The sequence below is a fragment of the Monodelphis domestica genome, chromosome 4, assembly GCF_027887165.1.
Source record: "Monodelphis domestica isolate mMonDom1 chromosome 4, mMonDom1.pri, whole genome shotgun sequence".
Taxonomy (NCBI): domain Eukaryota; kingdom Metazoa; phylum Chordata; class Mammalia; order Didelphimorphia; family Didelphidae; genus Monodelphis; species Monodelphis domestica.
Genome location: NC_077230.1, coordinates 230246687 through 230258146, shown reverse-complemented (window position 1 = coordinate 230258146; position 11460 = coordinate 230246687).

Genomic DNA, 11460 nt, shown 5'->3' with positions numbered 1-11460 from the left:
CCCCCAGAAGGCTGTGGGTTACATGCCTAGCCAATTGTAACTAGGTCTAAACTTCCTGGGATTTTTTTGGTCATGACTGGGTGGCAGGGCTGCTAAAAGTAATGAACAATGAGATCAAGAGTTAGGAGAGGGGGCAGCTGGGTGGCTCAGTAGATGGAGAGCCAGGCCTAGAAAGGGGAGGTCCTGGGTTCAGGTCTGGCCTCAGATAGTTCCTAGCTGTGTGACCCTGGGCAAGTCACTTAACCCTCATTGCCTAGCCCTTACCTAACTCTTCTGCCTTGGAATCAATACATAGTATTGATTCCAAAGCAGAAAATAAGGGTTTAAAAAAATACAAAAGAGTTAGGAGGAAGCCTAAACCCTGTAAACCAGGAGGACCTTCACAGGTTCTGTGAGTTGTGTGGATGCTGCCTATCTGGGGGGTGAGATTAATTTTCTAGCTCCTCTGAATGCTTTTCTTTCTTGAGGAACTCAACACCAGCGTTGGTGCAAATCTGGAATGACTGCATAGGGAAAAAGTGGGGCTGACCAGAGTGTTGCTTAGTCTTATTTTTAAACCCTTACTTCCATATTTAGAATCAATACTATGTATTGATTCCAAAGCAGAAGAACAATAAGGGTTAGGCGATGGGGATTAAGTGACAATCTAGAGGTGTCTGAGGTCAGATTTGAACCCAGGGTATCCTGTCTCTGGGCCTGCCTCAATCCCCTGAGCCACCTAGCTGCCCCCGTGTTGCTCAATCCTTAAACAACCCTCAGTCCTTTCCCTTCTTGGGGCGAAGGAGAAACCTATCCCTGTGTGGCACTCAGAATACCGGGTGGTGAGGGACCTAGGGAAGGCTGGACGCCAAAGAGAGGAGCATTTTCTTAACTGTCTATGGGCTTTGGTAGGAATTCCTTTGTTTTGTATAATAAACTTGTTCTCTGCTTCATGCACCATGAGCTTGGGGCTTGCAAGGGAAGTGAGAGAACCTTCATCAGATTATTCTTTCCTAAAGGAATAGACTTTCTGGTTGGGGCATCAGCCACAAAGATTATTATTATTGAAAACTTCCAACTTTGAAGTCACAACCATGGGAGTCCAGAGTTGTTTTTTCATGGTGATTTGCTCACAAATCTCATGCAAAATGAGGGGTAGGAGAGATAACTAAGAGACCTTCCCTATTTACGTCCTCTGATGACAGGATAAAGCTTCCCCATGTCACTTGGAGCCTCCCTGCGGCAGAAGAGACCTAGGGATGCTTCTGATGCCAGAGATCACCCTGCCATCCCCACCCCAAATTACCTTGACGTTCCTTGACTTCTCCTGGTGGAATTCTTCTGAAGGCCTTTCTGATGACCTCCCTGGCTCTTCTGCCCACTGGCTTAGCCCTTCCTGGAAAAAGAGGACACATATCGTTCATGAAACAGTAATGAAACTCCGGCAGTTCTTCCCCTTTTCCCCTGAGGCCCTATCTATAGCCTAATGGCAAGGATGAAGTCATTAGGACCAGGGCTGCCCAGTCAATATAGGAAATCAATTGTGTGAGATGAAGAGGTGGGGAGTAAATGACCTGCCCAATTACGGAGGGAGAGGACCAGCTCAGGGGGCTGGCAAGGAGGGCAGGCAGGCCAGAGAAATGGAACAATTCCACATCAGGATATTCCTTTTGTAGTGGAAAGATCACTGGATTTTGTAGCAGAGGACTTGGGTTAGAATACAGTGTGTGCCAAAAATGACTACCTATGGGATCTGGGGTAAGTCTCTTCCCCTCTTTTGACCCCATGCATTTCCTCATGTGTAAAATGAAGGGGGTGGGATTAAATGGCCTTTTAAGGTCCCATATAACTGGAAATCTATAAACCTATGACCCATGAAATGAGGAGGTTGTATAAGATGATCTCCAAGGTCCTTTCTTTAATGCTTCAGGGGAATGATGATCTCATCAGTGAGGGGACTCCCTCCAATGGTAGTCTCTCTAGGCCTTCTCACCCTTGGAACTATTTGTCCAGGTCTTTCCAGAAAGACTCCACAGGTAGCACACCCAGTGTTAGAGGCCTTGTACTTAATATTCTCTAGGCACCAGGGCAATCCTGGGGCTGTCTACCTGCTCTTATTCTATTACCAGCATCTTTTATGAGACTGACCATGCCCTGGACTATTTTCTTTCTTTTTCTTTATTATTATTATTTTTAACCCTGACCTTCTGTCTTGGAGTCAATACTGTGTATTGGCTCCAAGGCAGAAGAGTGGTAAGGGGTAGGCAGAGAGGGTCAAGTGACTTGCCCAGGGACACACAACTGGGAAGTGTCTGAGGTCAAATTTGAACCTAGGACCTCCCATCTCTAGGCCTGACTCTTAATCCACTGAGCCACCCAGCTGCCCCCTATTTTCTTTCTTTTTAAAGGCAGGAGGGGCAGCTAGATGACACAGTGGGCTGAGAAGGGAGTGGCTTAGAGAAGGGAGGTCCTGGGTTCAAATGTGGCCTCAGATGCTTCTTAGCTGTGTGACCCTAGACAAGTTACTTCACCCCCATTGCTTAGCCCTTCCCACTCTTCTGCCTTGGAACCAATCTATAGTATTGATTCTAAGGTGGAGGGTAAGAGTTTTAGAAAAAAAAATAAAGCCTGGGAAATAACTGTACCTAGTCAATCCCCAAACAGACTCTCAGATGCTTCTTTTCCAAACATTTTGGTCCCCCTCAGCAGGAATTGCCCCAATTCCAACTAAGATTTACATTGGGATGAGTTCATTCCTTTCAACTTCTATTACTCATTGGGTAGCTCTTTCAATAGCCATGGGAGCTCCCTTGGAGTTTTGACTCACCTCGTGGAGGCACTGGAACTAATTCTCCAAATTATTTTGCCTCTCTAGCTACACTTGGTTCACTTCCTTATATGTAAAATGAAAGGATTAGCTAAAATGATCTCAAATATCCCTTTTGGCTCCACATTTAAGATGTTATGATCCTATGACTTCATTCATTCATTTATTCATCTAATAGCCATCTATTAAGTACTTTCAGTATGCAAAGCACAAGGTAGGCTCTGGAGAATTTAGTCAATGGGTGAATCCCAACCCAGTATCCTCCACACCCAACCCACTCAACTGAGTAGTTTCTCTTACTTGGAGTTCATTTAGATGAGTCACCACAATTGCCCCAATAAGAATATTTTATATCCATGGTGTGAATAATACTAGCCAATGGTGAAAAGAAAATGGTCAAAAGGATCCTTTGGGTGTCTGCAGTTTCTACGAGGTCCGTGAGAACTTAGCTCCAGAACTATCTGGTGAAGCTAATAGCCACATCTATGGATGACATCTGTCCTTGAACCCATGCAACTGAACCCAACCTAACCACTTCTCCACAGACAGGTGAGCTGGAGTCCTGGATGTCTGTGAAGGAATTCTTGGCTCAGCATTCAGCTCTACGTGCTCAGAAGCCAGCCCCAAAAGTCCCATGGGGTCTACTTGATCCAATAAGGGAAATTCTGAGCATGTTCCATGGATATCCTTATTATAACTAGAAAACAGAAATCCTTCACGGAGAGCTCTTCTTCTCTAGTTTACATTTCAAAACCCCCTGAGTCTCTCTCTCTCCTCTCTCTCTCTCTCTCTCTCTCTCTCTCTCTCTCTCTCTCTCTCTCTCTCTCTCTCTCTCTCTCTCTCTTTCCCCCTCTCTCTCCTTCTCTCTCTCCTTCTCTCTCTTTCTTTCTCTCTTTCTTTCTCTTCTTTCTTTCTTTCTTTCTTTCTTTCTTTCTTTCTTTCTTTCTTTCTTTCTTTCTTTCTTTCTTTCTTTCTTCTTTCTTTCTTTCTTTCTTCTTTCTTTCTTTCTTTCTTTCTTTCTTTCTTTCTTTCTTTCTTTCTTTCTTTCTTTCTTTCTTTCTTTCTTTCTTTCTTTCTTTCTTTCTTTCTTTCTTTCTTTCTTTCTTTCTTTCTTTCTTCTTTCTTTCTCTTCTTCTCTCTGTCTTTGTCTCTATCTCTCTGTCTGTCTGTCTTTCTCTGTCTCTGTCTCTCTTTCACTCTCTCTCTCTCTCCTTCTCTCTCTCTATTTCTCTCTCTCTTTCCCCCTCTCCTTCTCTCTCTCCTCTTTCTCTTTCTTTCTTTCTCTCTCTCTTTTTCTCTTCCTCTCTCTCTCTGTCTCTTCCTCTCTCTCTGTCTCTGTCTCTCTTTCTCTCTCTCTCATCATACCATCTGTCTTAGAATCAGAGTTCCAAGTCCAAGGCAGAAAAACAGTAAGGGTTAAGAGATCAGAGTTAAGTGACTTGCCCAAGGTCACACAGCTAGGGAGTATCTGAGGTCACATTTGAACCCAGGATCACTTATATCTAGGCCTGGGTCTCTATTGAAATTGCTACCTCTTCCCTTGACATTTTAACTCCCCAGGTGACATAGATAGATATTGGGGGGGGTGTTAGATGGTGTCCCTTACGTATCCTGGCAAAGAACCCACTGGCATACTCAGCCTTTCATGATTGTCAGACAGCCTCAGGCTGTCTGTCCCATAGCTCTGATTCCATTAAATGACACCACTACTTGCTTAGGATTGTATGCATCTGTGTCTCTACCAATTACAACTTAGAACTGAGCTCTGATCCATCGTTTGTATATGTTGTATTTTATGGAGGGCTGGTCTTTGGCAGAGCAGAGTTGGTTCTCCATGGGGCAGATACATATGCTGGAGTGCCGCCTTTATCGTTTTTTACTCGGCATAGAATCGATAAGTAAGTAAACAGTACTTAATAGAAGGAGACAATACATAATAATAAGCAATAAATATTTACTGAGCAGCTGCAAGCCTGTTATTTTCCTGGATGCCAAGTCCTCCCAAATACAGCATTTGATTTGAACCCAGGAGTTCTAGGATATATACAGTTAGAGTTTTCCCTTGAGCAAACAAAGGAATCTAATGATACCATTCCCTGTGATCCTTGCTTCATTTATCTATTGGAGCTTGTCATAGATTGCAGCAGCTATGGATTCAGGCTTAAAGCTTTTTTTTTTTTTTTTTGTGGGAGCTGGAATTGGTCTGGGGTAAAATGGAACTTGGGGAAGGTTGGACGTTTTCTGGTTCCTAGAGGAAGACCTCTGACCTTGTCTGGCCATAGCTTCCCCATCACAGAGCAGGGTTAATGGAAAGATTCCTCAGCCCAGACCTTATCCATATCATGGCCACTGGAGGAGAAGAAGAGGAGCTGTCCCACCTCCCCCTGCCCAGCCACTGGTCTTTTGTCTTTTTAGCTCAGTCCTTGACCATCACTCTCAGTTACCACTTCATTACCTCTCTCTCTCTTCACTTCTTGTCAATAACCCAGCTGTGATCCCTTTGCTGCTCTTTCTGCAATGTGGGGAAAGAACAGATCGAGTAAAAATGAGGGGACTTTACAATATCATCCCCCAATTCTTTCTTCCCTTTCTGTAGTCTCTGATGAAGAATTGGTCCTTTTCTATATGCAGGCATCCTTTGATCCCAGTTGCTCTCAATTCCTCTGGCTACTTGCACCCTCTTTCTTACTGACAGTCTCCATTCTCTTTCTCTCTACTGGCTCTTCTCTGCCATTGACAAACTTACTCAGCTTTTCCCATCCTTTAAAAAAAACCCTTTAGATAAGCTTTCATCCTATATTTCTCCTCTTTCATAGTCAAATTCTTAGAAAAAACTTTTAAAACGAATGTCCTCTTAGTTGGTTGTTGTCCTTCATACTCTAAGAGGACCAAGATGATATCACAGGTGATGTCTTTTGACTCTTGCATAAATTGAATTTAAGTGAGGCAGAATTGCACAAAGTCTCCAGGAGTCATTGAAGTCCAGTGGCAAGATAAAACCAAGATGACTGGTAATGGCTCTAACATCCTCTAGGAGGAAAGAAAATAAGTATTCTTTAAGCATCTGCTATGTGTCAGGCACTGTGCTAAGAGTTTTACAAATATTATCTCATTTGATCCTCACAACAGCTCTATGAAGTTGGTGCTATTATTATCTCTATTTTTCAGTTGAGGAAATTCAGGTAAAATAAGATTAAGTGACTTCTCCAGGGTCATGTGGCTAGTAAATGTCTGAGGCTACATTTGAAACTAGGTCTTTTCAATTCTTGGACCAACTCTCTAACCACTTGGCTACCTCTGGGAAAGAAATATTTTTGTTTTGTTTTCATCTCTGCATCCCTAGAACTTAGCATAAGGACTGGCACAAAGTAGATGCCTATTAAATGCTTGATGAATAAATGAATGGACACTAAATCTTAGACCCCAGGGTCACTGGCACATTGGATAAGCTGGGCCATTTCATAGGATCATGGGATTTAGAGGTCTTAATAACCATTCACTGATTCCCCTTCATTCCTCTCATTTTGAAGAGAAGGAAACTAAGGCCTAGAGAGGTGAAATGACTTATTTGCCCAAGGTCACTCAATCAGTAAAATGGTGGAACAGGAAATGTGAACTAAGCCTTCTTCCTCAAAGCCTTTCTACTACTGGATTAAAATGAACAACCTACAGGATGATGGAGACACCCACCACCATTAAATAGCTAGGTGTAGTGACGTACTGCAAAGAATGCTGAACTTAGGAAATCAAGATTTGCATCCAGGCTCTAGAATTCTGGATAATTTCCTTAACTCCATTGTGTCCCAGTTTCTTCATCTGTAAAATGGGGATAAGAAGATGTATCTTACTTAGTGGTTGTTTTGAAAGCATTTGCTAAGCCTTAAGGGTCTAGAGAAATGGAATTGGGGCTATAAAGCACTAGGCTCCACACTCTTTGATGAATAATTATAAAGTAACAAATAGAGATTTGGAAGAACAGAAACATTTATTAAGAGTCTGAATTGAATTAAGGAACTGAATCTAGGGATATAAATGCACTTTTAAAGAAAGACAGTCCCTGTCTTTCATTCTAGGGGCAGTTAGATGGCTCAGTGGATTGAGAACCAGGCTTAGAGAAGGGAGGTCCAGGGTTTGGATCTGACCTCAGACACGTCCTAGCCGCGTGACCTTGGCCAAGTCACTTAACCCGCATTGCCTAGCCCTTACCATTCTTCTGCCTTGGAACTAATATGAAGTATTGATTCCAAGATGGAAGGTAGGAATTTAAAAAAGGTGGGGGCTCACATTCTAATGGAACACAATAACACACAAATGGAAAAAGAAGGGAGTTGGGGGTTGGGAAGGGGGTGTGCTAATGGAGATGAAGGTACTAGGAACACACTTTGAAGTTTAGAAGCTAGAAACAAACCCTGGGAAGAAGGAAGGCCAGCTTGGGGCTCTCTGCACAATAGAAGCCCCGGGAGGAATTCAGCAATGACAAAGGGGACAGGTCTTAATGAGGGACATTCCACGTTGAGAAGATTTGGACCAGAAACTGCCTAGCATGGGGAAAGGGGTGGTGTTTCTGGGAAATCCTGGCTTAAAGTAAAGAATTGCAAAGGGAGGATTGCTAAACCCAATAGGAGATCCCAGCTGTCAAGATGGTCTCTTGGTCTCTAGGCTGGGCCATCCAGGTGTTTTGATTTACAGGAACAGCCCGAGCAGGAAGGGGAAGAAGCTGGTTGTGGTCTCTGAAGTACATACTATGGTCCCCTGGCCCAAGTGCTCTAGCTCCTTGGTTAGAGTGAGAGCAATACAAGGAAGGGCAGAAAGGGAAGGACTGTGATGACTCTGTATCCTTTATCAGAATCCCCAGGAAGGGATTTGCCAGAGCCTTCTGCTTAGCCTGGCACCTTCCCAGAACCCCAGCTGGACCACAAAACACAGAGGAAACATCCATAAAATTTCCCTGTGTTGCCCCAGAGTGGTGCTAGGGGTTTCTTGAAACCCTTCTAATTGGTTTTAATTTTAATGATTTGCAGATCTAGGCTCTCACAGAGAGTCCATTAACCATGGTGAGGGACAGGCTTAAGGGACATTGTGACAAGCAACAGTCCTTGGGGGCCTCAGGACTCACCCAGCAGCCTATAGCTTCTTTCATTCCGCCCCCCCCCCCCCTTCCAACTCCTGGCTTCTTCCTTTTCTTCACTGGGTTCCCAAGTCAGTTGCTGATAGGGTGGAAAACAAGATAATTTCTATTATTCAACCATTTTCAGCTTTATGAATCTGTCTGATCTCTTGAATTGAAGATTGCCAACTTCCACTTTCTCCCTAAACCTGTGCCCTTTCTACTCTTTCCACTCCTGATTCTGACTCTTATAGGTCCTTCTCTTCTCCTTCACATCCCCAGGAACAATCTCCCATGTATGAGATAAAAACTCTATGAGAGCAGGGACTTCTCTCCCTTCCTTCCTTCCTTCCTTCCTTCCTTCCTTCCTTCCTTCCTTCCTTCCTTCCTTCCTTCCTTCCTTCCTTCCTTCCTTCCTTCCTTCCTTCCTTCCTTCCTTCCTTCCTTCCTTCCTTCCTTCCTTCCTTCCTTCCTTCCTTCCTTCCTTCCTTTCTTCCTTCCTTCCTCCCTCCCTCCCTTCTTTCCTTTCTCCCTTTCCTTCTATCTTAGAATCAATAGAAATTATTAGTTCCAAGGCAGAAGTATAGAAAATGCTCCATAATTAGGTTTAAGTGACTTGCCCAGGGCCTCACAGCTAGGAAATGTCTGAGACCACTTTGGAACCCAGGACACCCCCCCCCCCAATTTAAGGACTGACTCTTTATCCACTGAGCCAACTAGCTTCCCTTACCATGTTCCTTGTGCATGTTGCATCACCCTGCCCCAACCAGGCAGAGTTCTGCCCACATTGAGTGCTTAATAAATGTTTGTGGATTTCAATTGAAATATTTGAAAAGAGCTATCATTACTCAGCATGTGAAGTCTTCTCTTCTTCAGGCTTAGCAAATCAGTCTGCATATGGCATGGTTCCGCTCAGGTGGATGTTTTCTAGCTTGTCTTTGTGACTTAGAAAATGTGGTGCCCGGGTAAACATGGCATTCTCGATATGGGCCAGCCAAGGCAGACAGAGGGCAAAGGGATGAAACTCATTCATTAGGAACACTATAGCTCTACTACTAAAATGGTTTAAGACCAACATATAATATATGTATGTTCACATGCACATTTAATACATGTATATTCACCTACATACATGGATACACATACATGTACACTGTAAGATTAAAATTAATGTTCAATAACTCCAAGTATTATATTTTATAAGATTTATTAATAATCACTTGAAGTGGAAGAAACAGAAGACAAAATGTAAGAGCCAGAGGAAAGAGAAGTTTTCTTGACCACGATTAGCAGGAGAGAGAGAGAGAGAAAGAGAGAGAGAGAGAGAGAGAGAGTAAGGGGTGGGGTTACAGAAACTTTATCTACAAAACCTAAGGATGGAATGTGAGGACAAAAGTGAGATTCTGGGAAATAGAATCCTGGGGCACAACATTTTAATTACACAATACACACAAGATAGATATATTTCTACCACAAAATATACCCATGTAACATAAACACATTTATACATTATACACATAGAAATATAATATATGCACCTATACCTGCACCCATATAATACACATACAGATATAATGTCTACATACGTTTATTACACAGGCACAGATGTGCATACACACATATTTGTTACTACTTTACATCATTGATCCATGTTGAATTTATAGACCACTAAGACCCTCTGATCTTTTGAGAACTGGAAATTTCAAGACTAGAAAGAGAAAACCTCAGGATGAGGGTGAGACCAACTAGTATTTTCTTATTTATTAGAGTAAGGAAGAAGACTGAAGCACAGAGGACCCCGAAGGAAACAAAGGGCAGGTTTCTGGAGGCTATGAAAAATGGGGAAGGGGATGGCCCAGCTGGAAGACTGATGTGGCGTGAACGATGAACCAGATGGCCAGAAACATTCCCAGACCCCAAGTCATCAACATCCTTCCACTGACAGCAGCTGTGACTGGAAGGTGCAGCCACCATGTCAGCCCGGGTCTCTGGGGAGGCAGGACAGAGACTCAGGGATTGGGAGGCCCAAGACAGAGCCAAGGGATGGAGGAGGAGATCTGAGGGTCTTTGATGCTTTTATTGCTCTGTCTTATTCCTGGGGCATCCAGAGAGGGAACTGAGATCCTCCCTCTCCTCAGAAGCACAAGCAAGGAGGAGAACTTGTTCCGCTGGGCAGAGGCAGTGCCTTCTGTTCTTTGTTGTCCCCAGCAGAGGATGAGCTAATTGTGGGGGAGAGGTCTTTCCATTGGGCTGAGTGGGCAGTGAGGGGCATCACCCAGGTGGAATGGGGAGATCCTCTGCCCAGTGAGCTGCCATCTAAGGAATGTGACCTCTGGAGAGGGCACATTTAGGGTCTACTAACGTGTGTATTTCTTGCTCTTGACTTCGGAATGTCTTGCATTCCCATGTCTATGTGTGAATAATTGAGACAACACTGGAATCATTAATCTACAGAGGGGGCAGCTGGGTGGCTCATTGGACTGAGAACCAGAACTAGAGACAGGAGGTTCTGGGTTCAAATTTGACCTCAGACACTTCTTAGCTGTGTGACCCTGAGCAAGTCACTCAACCCCTATTGTCTAGCCCTTACCACTCTTCTGCCTTGGAACAGATAATGAGTATCGATTCTAAGAAGGATAGGGTTAAAAAAATGTGGTTGGCTAGAAATTGAGACAAACAGGTTTAAGTGACTTGCCCAGAGTCACCCATCTAATAAGTATCTGAGGCAAGATTTAATTCAGGTCTTCTTGATTCCAAGCCTGGCTAGCACTCCATCCACTGAGACTTCTAGCTTTAACTGTAGCTCTGTGGCCAGTGGATAGAAAACTAGACTCCAAATTACGAATATTAGAGATGTATTAGCTGGATGACCTTGGTCAAGTCACTTAACTGCTTCCTAACTCAGTTTCCTCAACTGTAAAATAGACATAATAATAGCATCTACCTCTCAGCGTCATGAGGATCACATGAGTTGGTATTTGTAAAGTGCTTTGAAAATCTTAAAGTACCATATAAATGCTACCAATTGCATGGAAGAGGTCCACAATACCACTTATTGGCACTATTGCAATGGCCTCCTGATGAGAGTATCCACCTCCGCTCTCTTCTTTCTCCAGACTAACCTTCCTATTGCTGCCAGAATGATCTCCTGCACAGATAAGAGTCCTGTAAGGCCTCTGCAGAAAAAAATCTTTCTTAGCTCCCTAACAATAATTATATGACATTTAAATAACTATGATAATATATAATAAATATACATATTAATAAATAAATATAATAAATAGGAAATAAATTTAAACATTTAAATAAATAAATAAAGATGACATTTAAACTTTTTTCTTTGGCATTCAAGGATTTCCAAAGTTTGCCACCATCCTACCTTTCCAGCCTCATTACTATTCTGCAGAAATGCTATACTGTAGACAAACTGGTATCCTTTCTGTATCCTTCAAGCCCCGGGTACCCTCCGCCTCTCATTTCCTCGTGATGTTCTCTCTGCCCCAGATGCCCTCTCTTCTTCTCTTTACTTGTTGAATTCCTTTTTTTT